Below are 12,520 nucleotides of genomic sequence, written 5' to 3' on the forward strand. Positions count from 1 at the left end.
CTGCCTCGGCGAATGCGGGCTGGTTCCCCTTATTCCGTCTCAGTTACACTATGTCGGCGATTGCTGCGCAAACAAGTTCTCCACGTACGCGTACACCACCATTACTCTACCACGCAAACATAGGGGTTACACTCGTCTGGTGTGAGACGTTCCCTGGGGGGTCCACCGGGGGCCGAACCGCGCAATAACCCTGGTTTTGGTGTGGGGCGGCGGAGGGGTGAAGTGGACTGCGGTAGTCGTCGTGGGGTTGTGGACCATTGCGGCTGCGGCGGGGACGGAGCCTCTCCGTCGTTTCTAGGTCCCCGGTTAACATACAATACAATACAATATGCAATACTTTCGCTGTATGATGTTCTGCCTTGTTTTACTGCAATATACACAAAAACGCGCAATATACAGTTATTTTTCGATTTTTATATGGTGTTAGTGACGAAATTTTGACGAACTTGTACTTATATTTTTGTTATGGTATATTTGCGCAGAGTCTCACATATGTTGCACATCACACATAACTTTCAGTGCACAACATACATCGGGAATAACTTACATAAAGATATAATTGAAAAGATAATGTTACAGGCCTTCCACACAGTATGATATGCTTTTCTACAGACGTTACTTTGGTCTATGTTAACGATATGGATCACAATTCGCTGCTTACATCTATTTTACAATAAAGCTTATTTCTATGTGTTAGCATTTTTATTAAAGAATATTGTCGAAGCATCTGAAGGAATCCACCGCTTCCCTTTCAAGTTTATCGTTTAAGATTTTGTCTTTATATTTTCTGCAATATGAATATATCTCCAGTTCTCCAAAAATCCGTATTATGCCTTTTCTTTAGTACGTGAAGTACTTTGACATTTTGCCCGTAGCTATTGCTGATGTGTGTTTGTTGCGTGCGTAGGCTTTAATGTCCTCTGTGTACCTGGTGCTGAAATTTCGGCCTATGTGTCCCAGGTAGAATATGGGGGGGAGGGGGGGGGGAGACCAGACGGCGAGATCATCAGTCTCATCGGGTTAGGGAAGGACGGGGAAGGAAGTCGGACGTGCCCTTTGAAAGGAACCATCCCGGCATTTGCCTGGAGCGATTTAGGGAAATCACGGAAAACCTAAATCAGGATGGCCGGACGCGGGATTGAGCCGTCGTCCTCCCGAATGCGAGTTCAGTGTCTAGCCACTGCGCCACCTCGCTCGGTCATGGAGCATTTCTGGGATGTTACTTTGTTAATTCCGGAGTCTGAGTATGGGTCGTGATTACACTTTATATTACGTATGAGTCTAGTTTATGTAGAAAACCCAACTTTTACTTTGTGATTTTTGAAAATATTTTCAGTCTTCTGTGATATACTGCTAGCTACACGTTTGTTTTTGTCTTTATCTTTGGGTCTTTTTCACTTTGTCTAGGACCGTGTCAACCATGGAAGCAGTATAATCATTAGCAACTGCTATCTGTTTTACCTTATTTATTTCTTGTTGTGTTTTCTTGGTTCAAAGGTATTTTAGTTGGCCTATGTGGTACTGATCTGTGTGCTGCCTGTTTGTGTACGTCCGGGTGACATGAGGTTGCAGTTGGTTGTTGGTTGTTTTGGGGAAGGAGACCAGACAGCGAGGTCATCAGTCTCATCGGATTAGGGAAGGACGGGGAAGGAAGTCGGCCGTGCCCTTTGAAAGGAACCATCCCGGCATTTGCCTGGAGCGATTTAGGGAAATCACGGAAAACCTAAATCAGGATGGCTGGACGCGGGATTGAACCGTCGTCGTCCCGAATGCGAGTCCAGTGTTTAACCACTGCGCCACCTCGCTCGGTTGAGGTTGCAGTGATTGTGGTGTTGGTCACTATATTTTTTTTTCCATAAATTTTGAATGGGCGTGTGTTGTTGTTTGTTGCAGTATTTGGGTCCAGGTAACTGATGATTTTATTTTGTTTATGTTCCACTGCAAATGTAATTTTCTCATGTAGGTTACTGAAGCAATTTAGAATGTCTGTTATGTTTTTGGAATTCTCTTTTACTGACAGAAGTGTGTCATCTACGTAACCCCTATAAAATTCAGTTTCGTTTAGGTATGGTTCATGGCTGCTAAATAACTTTTGGCTCTGAGCACTATGGGACTTAACATCTGACATCATCAGTCCCCTAGAATCCCCTATAACTTAGAACTACTTAAACCTAACTAACCTAAGGACATCACACACATCCATGCCCGAGGCAGGATTTGAACCTGCGTCTGTAACAGTCACGCGGTTCAAGACTGAAGCGCCTAGAACAGCTCGGCCACCGCGGGCGACAATAACTTATGTTCCAAGTGATATATATACTTGATATACATGATCCGATGGCTAGATCATTTGTTTAATTATAAATACAATGAACAAAATCAGTATTTTTTATATTTATGTTACGTGAAATTCAGAACGGAAATGTCATTTTGCCAAAGCTGTTAGATGCAACTCTCCAAAACTTTCGTGAAAATCGACATTGAACTTCTCCGACCGTCTTTAATGACCCTAAGTAAGTTCGATTATTCACACAAGCGTGTGCAGCTATGTGGTAGAATGCTTGTTGGCACTGTGGGGATGCTGTGGTCTTTTCCTGGCTAATGCAAATTTTTGAGCAGAGATGCATGGTCGTTGAATTTCTGAGGAGCACAAAATACGTGTACATGAAAAGGTCAGTAGCGCTCGAAACTGACAATCGTTCATTCGTGCTCCGTTTCCGTCCTTACTTCTTTCCGTTTCTCCTATTCAGTCCGAATGTCTACATTATTTAAATCCAAAATTCTATAAATATTTGCTGATTAAACGTATCTAATAAAAAATGCATTCTTTTTATTTCTAGTTATATATCGCACACAAAATTAAAAAATAAGGGGAGGGGGGGATGGAACGAAGGTAATGACAAATGTCAGCTTCATCGGGACATTATGCCGAATCAGCGGCGACGAGTGAAAATGTATGCTGCACTCGGATTCGAACCCAGGATCTGCTTACTAGGCATGTGTGTTAACCACTGCGCCATCCGAGACACAGTGTCACCGCAATGCGCAGACTATCCCCAGTACGTCTTACGGCCAACCCACACTCCCATTGAGCGCCACCTATCCTCAATCCCTGTCCATTTCCTAGACGCTCGCTACTCTGAGATTCCCGCGAGAGATGGGACTTACTAGTGCACCCGCACTGAAGAAAGAGGATCCATTGCCTTTCTAGGCGAATCAGTTATATGAATGCATTGTGTCTGTTATTTCGGACATGTTCGAAAGAACAAACATCACCTATTCAGAGCGAGCGAGCGAGCAAGTCCCCACTCTGCCAACCCCGCTACGTCACAAGGCATTTCTACAGGCTGTTTCACAACGTAGTACCGGCGTTGCCGCGGCGCGCGCTTTAAGTCTGTGACGACGCCGTATGCAGATATGTCTTGGCTACATTCATTTTTAGACAAATGCATTAAGACCATAAGGAATACAAAACACGATAGCTTCTTCCGAAACACAACATTGTAGAGTAGATAATATTAACATAAGAACGGAAGTCAGGATTCTACTACAAACATGGAACCGAATGCCCGTTCATGTGAATGTATGTTCCTCTATTGCTATTCGTAAAACGAACGCCATGTAATGCAATCAATCTGTAGAATTTAAGGCTTGTTCTTACTTTGTGTTTCTACTAAAAGGTAGACTTTTCTTTGAAGGACTGCACTGAAACTTAACAATTCTTGCAACACTAAGAGTGTTTAAAAAGTAAGCAGAAATTTATGATTTAGAGTGTTGTATTAGTCCGATTTGCACTACTTTTTTGTCACTGTCTTCATAAACATGTCTCAAAACTATGTGTACAATGTTATGCATATTGCGTACCGGTATTTACTCTGTTGTCAGCTGCCAGAAAGGCTACACATGTGACTGGTAGCATCAACGGTTATTTGTTTTTTACAAATATAGATCAGAGAATCTGTATTAAATTTTGTTATAAAAATGAAATAAAGTGAATGAAAGGTTTAGAATTGTTAAATATTGCTTTTGGTGAGCATGTTATGAGTAAACCAAGGGCATACAAGTGGTATAAACATTTCAAAGCAGGCCTTAAAGGACAGCGGTTTTACAAGCATGGATGAGATTAAAAATGCATAGTTAAGAGACCTATAAACTATCCCGAAGAAACAGTTTCTAAAGTGTTTCGGGAATAGGAAAAAGCACTGGCATAGGTGTATAGTACATAATGGGGAATATTTTGAAGAGGATAAAATTGCTGTAGATTAACAAATAAAGTTCTTACAAAAAAATAAAAATTAATATGTGCTTCCAGAGCTTTCTACCACAACATTTATAAATATTGTACACAGTAACGGTCCTATCACTTTCCCTTGGGGTACTCTAGAAATTAGCTTTTACATAGGTCGATTTGGTTCAGTTAAGAGCGATGTGGTGAGTTCTGTCTGCGAGGAAGAACTGAATCCTGTTACGAACGTGGTCTAATACTCGACAAGCACCTATTTCATCAATAAAAAGCACTACGGAAATGTGCCAAATGCCTTTCTAAAGTCAACGAAAGTGGTGACAACCCGATATCTATTGCGCTCTGCTTCTCATGGACGAAAGAGCGAACTATGTTTCCCAAAGTCTCTGTCTGCGGAATCGAATATCATTTTTTAAGAGGAGATGTCCGTCCTCCAGAAACATTCCACAATTCTGTAACGTATTGACGTGATGACTGGGTGTTGTGTGATGTCCTTAGGTTAGTTAGGTTTAAGTAGTTCTAAGTTCTAGGGGACTGATGACCATAGCTGTAAAGTCCTATAGTGCTCAGAGCCATTTGCAACATATTGACGTCAGTGATATAGGCTTACAATTATGTGCATCTTTTTTGCGATCTCACCGGAAAATGAAAACGACCAGCATTCTCTGGTACTTGCTAGATACCTTTCGTTGCTTCAGCGCCCTGAAATAGAATACTGATAGTAGGCGAGCAAGTTGTATCGCATAATCTCTGTTGAATCTCACAGGTATCTCGTCAGGTCGAGATGACGTTTCACTATTGAGTGGTAGTCTAAATCTACAACATACTCCGCAAACCGTCTAATGGTGTATGGTGAAGCATATTTCAGACACTACTAACTGATATCCTTTCCCTGTTCCACTCGCAAATGGTCCACGTGAAGAAAGATTGTCGGTAAGTCCTTGAATTAACACCAATTTCTCGAATTTTCTCGTCATGGTCATTTCGTGAAATGTATGTGGGGGGAAGTAATATTTTGTCCGACTCTTCCCGGAAAGTGCTGACCCGAAATTTGAGTAGTAAAACTCTACGAGATGCACAACGCCTCTCTTTTAACGTCTGCCACTGGCGTTTGTTGAGCATATCTGTACCGCTTTCGGGCTGACGAAAAGATCCCTTGACGAAACGCGTCGCTTTTCGTTGGATCTTCCCCAACTCTTGTATCGGTCCTGCCTGGTAAAGTCCCACAGTGGCGAACAGTAATCAGTAATCGGTCGTAAAAGCGCCTTGTAAGCCACTTCCTTGATAGATGAGTTACACTTCCTTAAGATTCTTCGCATGAAGCGTCCGCTTTTCCTACGATTTGTGGTAAGTGCTCATGCCACTTGAGGTCGCTGTGGGTAGTTACTCCTAGATATACTGTATCTAGCAAACTTATCATCAACTGTCTGATTGTAGGATGGTGCATTTCTTTTCCTATGCATACGGATTTATTAACGTTCGAGGTGAACTGCCAGATCCTGCACCATTCATCAATCCTGTGAAGGTCGTTCTGCAAATCGATGCTGTATTCTAGAGTTGCTACTTTGTTGTAGACAACCTGATCATCTGTTATGAGTGTTAAACGGCTTACAACGCTATTTACTACTAAATGAATATACCGGAAGTCTTCCGTAAGAGCCGTCAGGGACATTTTCTCTAGCGTTTCCGCAGATGCAAGTTCGCTTTTGCAATATGTCTTTGGAGTGTTGTAACCTTCCCACAAAATTTTTTAAAGACAATTATTTAATATAAATGGAGCCAAGTAAAACTTTCCCACAAAATGTTGAAATTAGCAATCTGACCCAAGTATAAATTCCTCACAAAACAAAATGAAAGTCAATTCAGTGATAATAAAATCTCAGTGATAATGAAATTTCAATTAAACCGAAACATCGGTCTTTGGCCCTGTGTAAAAAAGATCATAATTAATTTCTTACCTCATTCGAAACTGCATGTCAAAGTTCTGCTCTTATTGTTGGCCATTGCTTGGAGGAAATGCTTCGTAAAAATTCTTTGACTTTAAGTAAAAACTTTTCTTTAAGGAAATGCAAGGGAAATATTATTGCAAAAAAAGTTATTTAATAAAAATGCTTAGTTTGAAATCAAATTATTATTGGGGCACTTGTTGGAAATTAATTACAATAAATAAAATTTACATTATCTGATGATTACCTTAATTAACAATATACCTCATTCAGCATCTTGACCAGTGTTGCCCACAGACTGCTCTGCATGACGACTACTAGCGTACTCCACGACGACTACCACTGAACTGCTCTCAACGACTACTGACTGAGTACTGCCCTCAACTAGACAGAGCTACAGACTCGCAACGACTGACTGACAGACTGAGAACCGCTCGCAACACTCGCGCGGTCAAGCGCATACTCTCTGGTCACAGATGCTACAATGCCTCGCCATCGCTGCTATGTTACATACGTGTTTCATAACCCTCCACTGGGGGGGCAAAAATTTGGCAGCGATGGTGAGTCATTTGGACTTGCCAAGCGCGGCAAAATTTTTCTTTAATTAACAAACTTCTACAACTTACAGAATATTTAGATGTAGTACATGAATTAAATGTTGTGCACACGCACTAAGTACAAAATATATCAGACAAAGACAAAATGTGAGTACAAAACATAGTAGCAATCAGAAAAATGTATATACAAATTATTTGACAGATAACAAAGTGCACAGGCACTGAAAAAATTCTTTAGCATATTCAGAACAAATAAACAGACTGGGAAAAAATATTATGTTGACAAGTGACGTGAGTGCACATGCACTGCAGTTGAGAACATGTCAGTAAATGATGAAATGTATATACAATTAGTAACAAATGACATAAGTGCATACGCATTGAAGTATTGAATATACAGAATAGTACAAATCATATTGAAAAATGAGAAAAGTGCACAGGCACTGGAGTTCAGTAGAAAACATATTAACACACAACATAAGTGCACATGCACTGTAGTTCAGAACATATCATTAAAATAAAATACTAAAAAAAATGTATATACAATATAAAAGACAAGAGTGCACACACTGTACTTGAGAACAAATCGAAAAAATGTCTTAGGTATTTTTGCAATAAATAAACATAATGGCAAAAATCATATCGACAAGTGACATAACTGTACTCGCACTGGAGTTCAGCGAATCAAAAAGAAAATGTATAACTCATGAACATAAATAATGTTAGCAAAAAAATGATTTTCACTATGTGACAAGAATTAGGATAGGAAAGGGAAGGATTGCATCATGGTTGTAGCACTTTAGATTGCACACAGCTGTTCTGAAAGTCCATATCTTTCCACAGAAGTACAACACCAAGTGACACAATTTGCAGTTCTTTTCCCATCAGAATTCATCAGTGTAGCCAAGACACTGAACTCTCGTAGTAATATTTCATGTTCTCATTTTGGCAGTACATTAGGTACACCAAACAGTGGGACCATAATAACGTCTTCATCGCTCATGGTGGTGGACAGCATGTCGTGTCAACACCACGCTTTTACAAGGCACACCAACGTAGAAGTAGTGCAAACCCAAAGGTAGTGCTCCATGATCACTAGGATAGACAGGACAAATGGACATTGCAGTAATTCAGGGTAGTTAGCTCATGAGGTGAAGGACATTAAGTCACATAATATTGACAATTACAGTTTTCATTTGCGGCATTCATAGCCTAGTGATTGAACATTTCTGTACCAAGTATGTAGTATTACAGAAAAATGTTCATTAATTGTTTTACATAGAATCAGTATCCTTCTTTTTCTAGTTACAAAGCATTATTAAATAATCGCATTCTTTTCCAGTTACAAAGTATGGCATCGTTAATTAATTATTTGTTATTCCAATATAGTAATAATCATTAGCCTTTTCCTAATTACAAAGCATTATTAAACAATCACATTCTTTCCCAATTATAAAGCATAGTTAATCATTTGTCATTTCAATATAGTAAGAATCATATTCTTTTCCAGTTACAAAGTATGGCATAGTTAATTAATCATTTGTCATTTCAATATAGTAAGAATAATTAGCCTTTTCCTAATTACAAAACATTATGAAACAATCATATTCTTTTCCAGTTACAAAGTATCAACATTGAAAACAGCTAATTAATGGCATAATTAATAACCTAATTCATTGATTGTCATTAATTATTGGCACTCAGTGGCCATCAAGTATTGAATAGAATAAAACATTGTTCATCATTCAGTATTATTCAGATCATTAAGAAGTAATAACAATCCATTGAGTCACATTCAGATCATTATGAAGTCATTATTAAAAATCAGCTAATTACAGTCATAGCATTAATAATCATGGGCATTATAAGTAGTCTCATTACAATAAACAGTGGCAGTTATTAGCCAGTTACAAGGCATTATTTTATATATATATATATATATATTTTTTTTTGTATCATTACGAAGTCATTACTGAAGTGACATACTATTCAGAGTTTATCAGTATTATTCAGAACTTTCTCAAACTGGTATCACTATTTGGGACTGGTAATACATTTTTTTGTTAGCAATGCATTGCGTTTGGTAATTATAAGAGAAAGCAAGAAGAGAAAAAAGAAAAAAAATTGGTAGTGGGTTGTTCCTGTAAATCAAAAATGTGTAACGTCATTCGTCATGAGTCAGCTGTAGCAAGGTTATGTAACAAGGCAGTATATGTGATCACATTTATAAATGATAAACACAAATGGGTAAAAAATATAAATGCTAGTACAGGTATAATAAGTAACAGGTTTTGTAAGTATCTTGAAAAGCTTCTGCTGGAAAAAAATACAAAATGGATTATTGACCTGAAAGAAGAAACGCACACTATGCTGAAAAGTAGTGAACTTCGAATTAACAAGTAGTGAACTGTGTATAAACATGTTTTCCATAGCTGTCCTTTCCAAAACTTTCCGTCATCCTACTATGCAATATAACACCTGCTGTCAAAACAAACTGCAACAAATACTTAAATAACTACATAGCATAAATACATAACTTCAACATTATCCTCATCTGCAAAGAAAAAACTTCATTATTCATCACTTCATTATTCATAACTCCATCATTATCATCACCTGTAAAGAAAAACTTCATTATCCATAGTAGCACACTCTTCATCATTATTCATCATCACTCATTATCATCTGCAAAAATCACTTCGTTATTCATTACACAATTATTCCTTATCTCTAGCATATTTCATCACTAAAACTAAGATGTGTAGTTCTGTCTGACAGCCTGCATCAATCACCTTGTATTCTGAAAGAAAAAATTAGTTAAGACTGCTATTCTACGATGAGTATAGTATATTCTTGTTAATGCTTGTTAATCCTGATCCATTTACTCTTCCTCATAAGGTTTTTGTATCCTCTTTCGTCTATTCCGTAGTTGAAATTCCCATTTCTGTTTAATTTATTTCCTTTACACGTTATTTCTTTCTGAAAATGATGAACAAAGATTAATGTCTTGCATTTACATCACATACCCTCTAAGTAATTACTGATTAACGGTAATATAATTAAGCATACAGCCTAACATGACAGAAAACGTAATATGTCAAAAGCATAGACAGTGTTCAAAGGCAAAAAAAAAAATGTACACGGAATATCACAATGCAGCAGCAAAAAAAGAAAAACGTAAAATAGTCACGATGTTGAGACATCATAGGGCAAAAAATGTCAAAGTCAACGGGTGTGTTATACCTTAACTATTTCACAGTGCATATAGACAAGACCGGAATACAATCGTACATAAAAAAATGGAAAATGTGCATGGTCTGATGTGTAACGACAAGAAAAGCGACCTGCTAACCTTACCTTGCCGGGCACTTGCCAAGAAAAAATACGATAATCATCAGTAAGTATTCATGAGAGTATAATTGCATACGTGATCATAAAATTAGCAAATGGCATTATAGCTTGTTAAATCATAAAGTGATTTCATTCAATAAACGGTTTAATGTTTGAGATATAGTGGTTGCCTTTCGATTTTCTGGTTCTCAAAGTTTCGACGTGTACAACATTGGGGTGAGGGATGCTGCGAATCCGATATGGACCTGCGTATAGAAGTTCGAATTTACTGCACTTACCTTTTATTCTGCTGGATAAATGGTGTGTACGTACTAATATCTTCTGTCCAACGTGAAAGTCTCGACGTGTACAAACCTGTTTTTGCTGTCTTCTCCGGCGCTCTGCGGCACGTTTGATGTTGTTCAGCGCAATGTCAATTATTTCGTGGTGTCGTAAGCGACGAGATGTGGGAAAATTTACAAATTCTTTAATTTTGTTTGGTGGTTCAACATTTTTCAGTATAACAGACGGAGATAGCATAGTGGATTCATTTGGAATGGAATTAATTACATCTTGGAATGAGAGTATGTGTGTATCCCAATCAATATGTCTTTTGTGGCAGTATATTCGGCACAGCTTACCAATTTCTTTCATTAACCGTTCACAGGGGTTCGAAGAAGCGTGGTACTTGGATATATAGATCGGAGAAATGTTTCTGGCTCGTAACATGCGTGTCCATACGCTACTACGAAATTGAGATCCATTGTCAGAAATTACTTTCATCACATGCCCTACATGAAATAGAAAATGCTTTACAAATGCTTTTGAAACAGTTTTAGCAGTAGCTTTGCGTAACGGAGTGAAAGTAACAAATTTTGAAGTTAGTTCAACAGCGACAAAGATGTAGCAAAAACCTCTGTTAGTTCTCGGAATCGGACCAAAAATATCTACTGCGGCCATGTGTCTTAATTTAAAAGGTACAATGGGATATAAAGGAGGAATATGTGAAGTGGTGTCTGATTTAGCTTTCTGGCAAATTTTACAAGACGCTAAAACTCGTCGTATACGTTTCTCCATGTTGTTAAAATAACAGTTCTGTCTCAGTATAAGAAAACATTTTCGTGCTCCGTAATGTGCGTAACTTAAATGAGTGTACCAGATTAATTTGTTAACCAGTTCGTCAGGAATGCATAATAACCAATTGTTGCTGTCAGGGTGAGAGCGGCGAAACAAAATGTCATTGCGTACAGTGTAGTGGTTTCTAATCGTAACATTATTCCTATCTTGCCAAAGGTGTTTAATTTCTTTCCACACATTGTCTTTATTTTGTTCTTGTGCTATGTCCTGTAATGACGATGAAATAAAATTTTCAAATGCTACTTGCTGAATGTACATGACACTGAAATTTGTTTTGCAGAAGTTGGTTGCTACGTCTTGCTGATTGTTGCCGAGAGAACGCGATAGTGCGTCTGCTATAACATTTTGCGTACCGGGAATGTGAACTATTGTAAAATTAAATTCCTGTAAATATAGTTTCCATCTACTTAATCTGTCGTGCGTGAATTTGGCTGAAAGTAAAAATTGTATCGCTCTGTGGTCTGTGTAAACGGTGGTATGTCTGCCATAAAGAAAATGTCTAAATCTCGTAAAAGCCCATACAACACATAATGTTTCCAATTCTGTAACGGAGTAATTTCGTTCAGCAGGTGACAGAATGCGACTTGCAAATGCAATGTTTTTAATTATTGTAGAACCATTTTCTTCAATTTCCTGGAAAATGTGTACGCCTAAAGCGGTGTTAGAACTGTCGGTGGCAATGGAAAAATTTCTGGTAAGATCTGGGTGCGATAAAAGTGGAGCATTCAACAAAGCATGTTTCAGGTTCATAAATTCAGAGTGTGCTTGCTTATCCCAAGACCAAATACTGTTTTTACCTGTCAGTTGACATAATCTAGGTGTGTCTAAAGCAGAGTGATGAATAAATTTTCGAAAAAAGTTAATTAAGCCCAAAAAACTGCGTAGTTGCTTTTTTGTCGTAGGAACAGTAATGTCACGTAGAGCTTGAAGTTTTTCCGGATCAGGTGCAATGCCTTCCGCTGAAATTACGTGTCCAAGAAATTTTATAGAAGTTTTGCCAAAGTGCGATTTACTAAGATTAACTGTGAGTCCTTGTGCATGAAAAGTTTGTAACAGTTGTTCAAGAATCAGATTGTGATCAGACCAGTTAGCTTCTGCAATAAGAATGTCGTCTACATACGTCGTAATTCTGTCCTTAAGTTCTGTCGGAAGTATTGTGTTCAAACCGCGAATAAAAGCTGCAGAAGAAATAGTTAAGCCGAATGGTAATTTACAAAATTGATAACAGTCGCCGAAACAGAGAAAAGCTGTATATTTTCTGCAATTTGGATGAAGTTGAATTTGCCAAAATCCCGATTTCAAATCTA

The sequence above is a fragment of the Schistocerca cancellata genome, chromosome 9 (genome assembly GCF_023864275.1).
Source record: "Schistocerca cancellata isolate TAMUIC-IGC-003103 chromosome 9, iqSchCanc2.1, whole genome shotgun sequence".
Taxonomy (NCBI): Eukaryota; Metazoa; Arthropoda; class Insecta; order Orthoptera; family Acrididae; genus Schistocerca; species Schistocerca cancellata.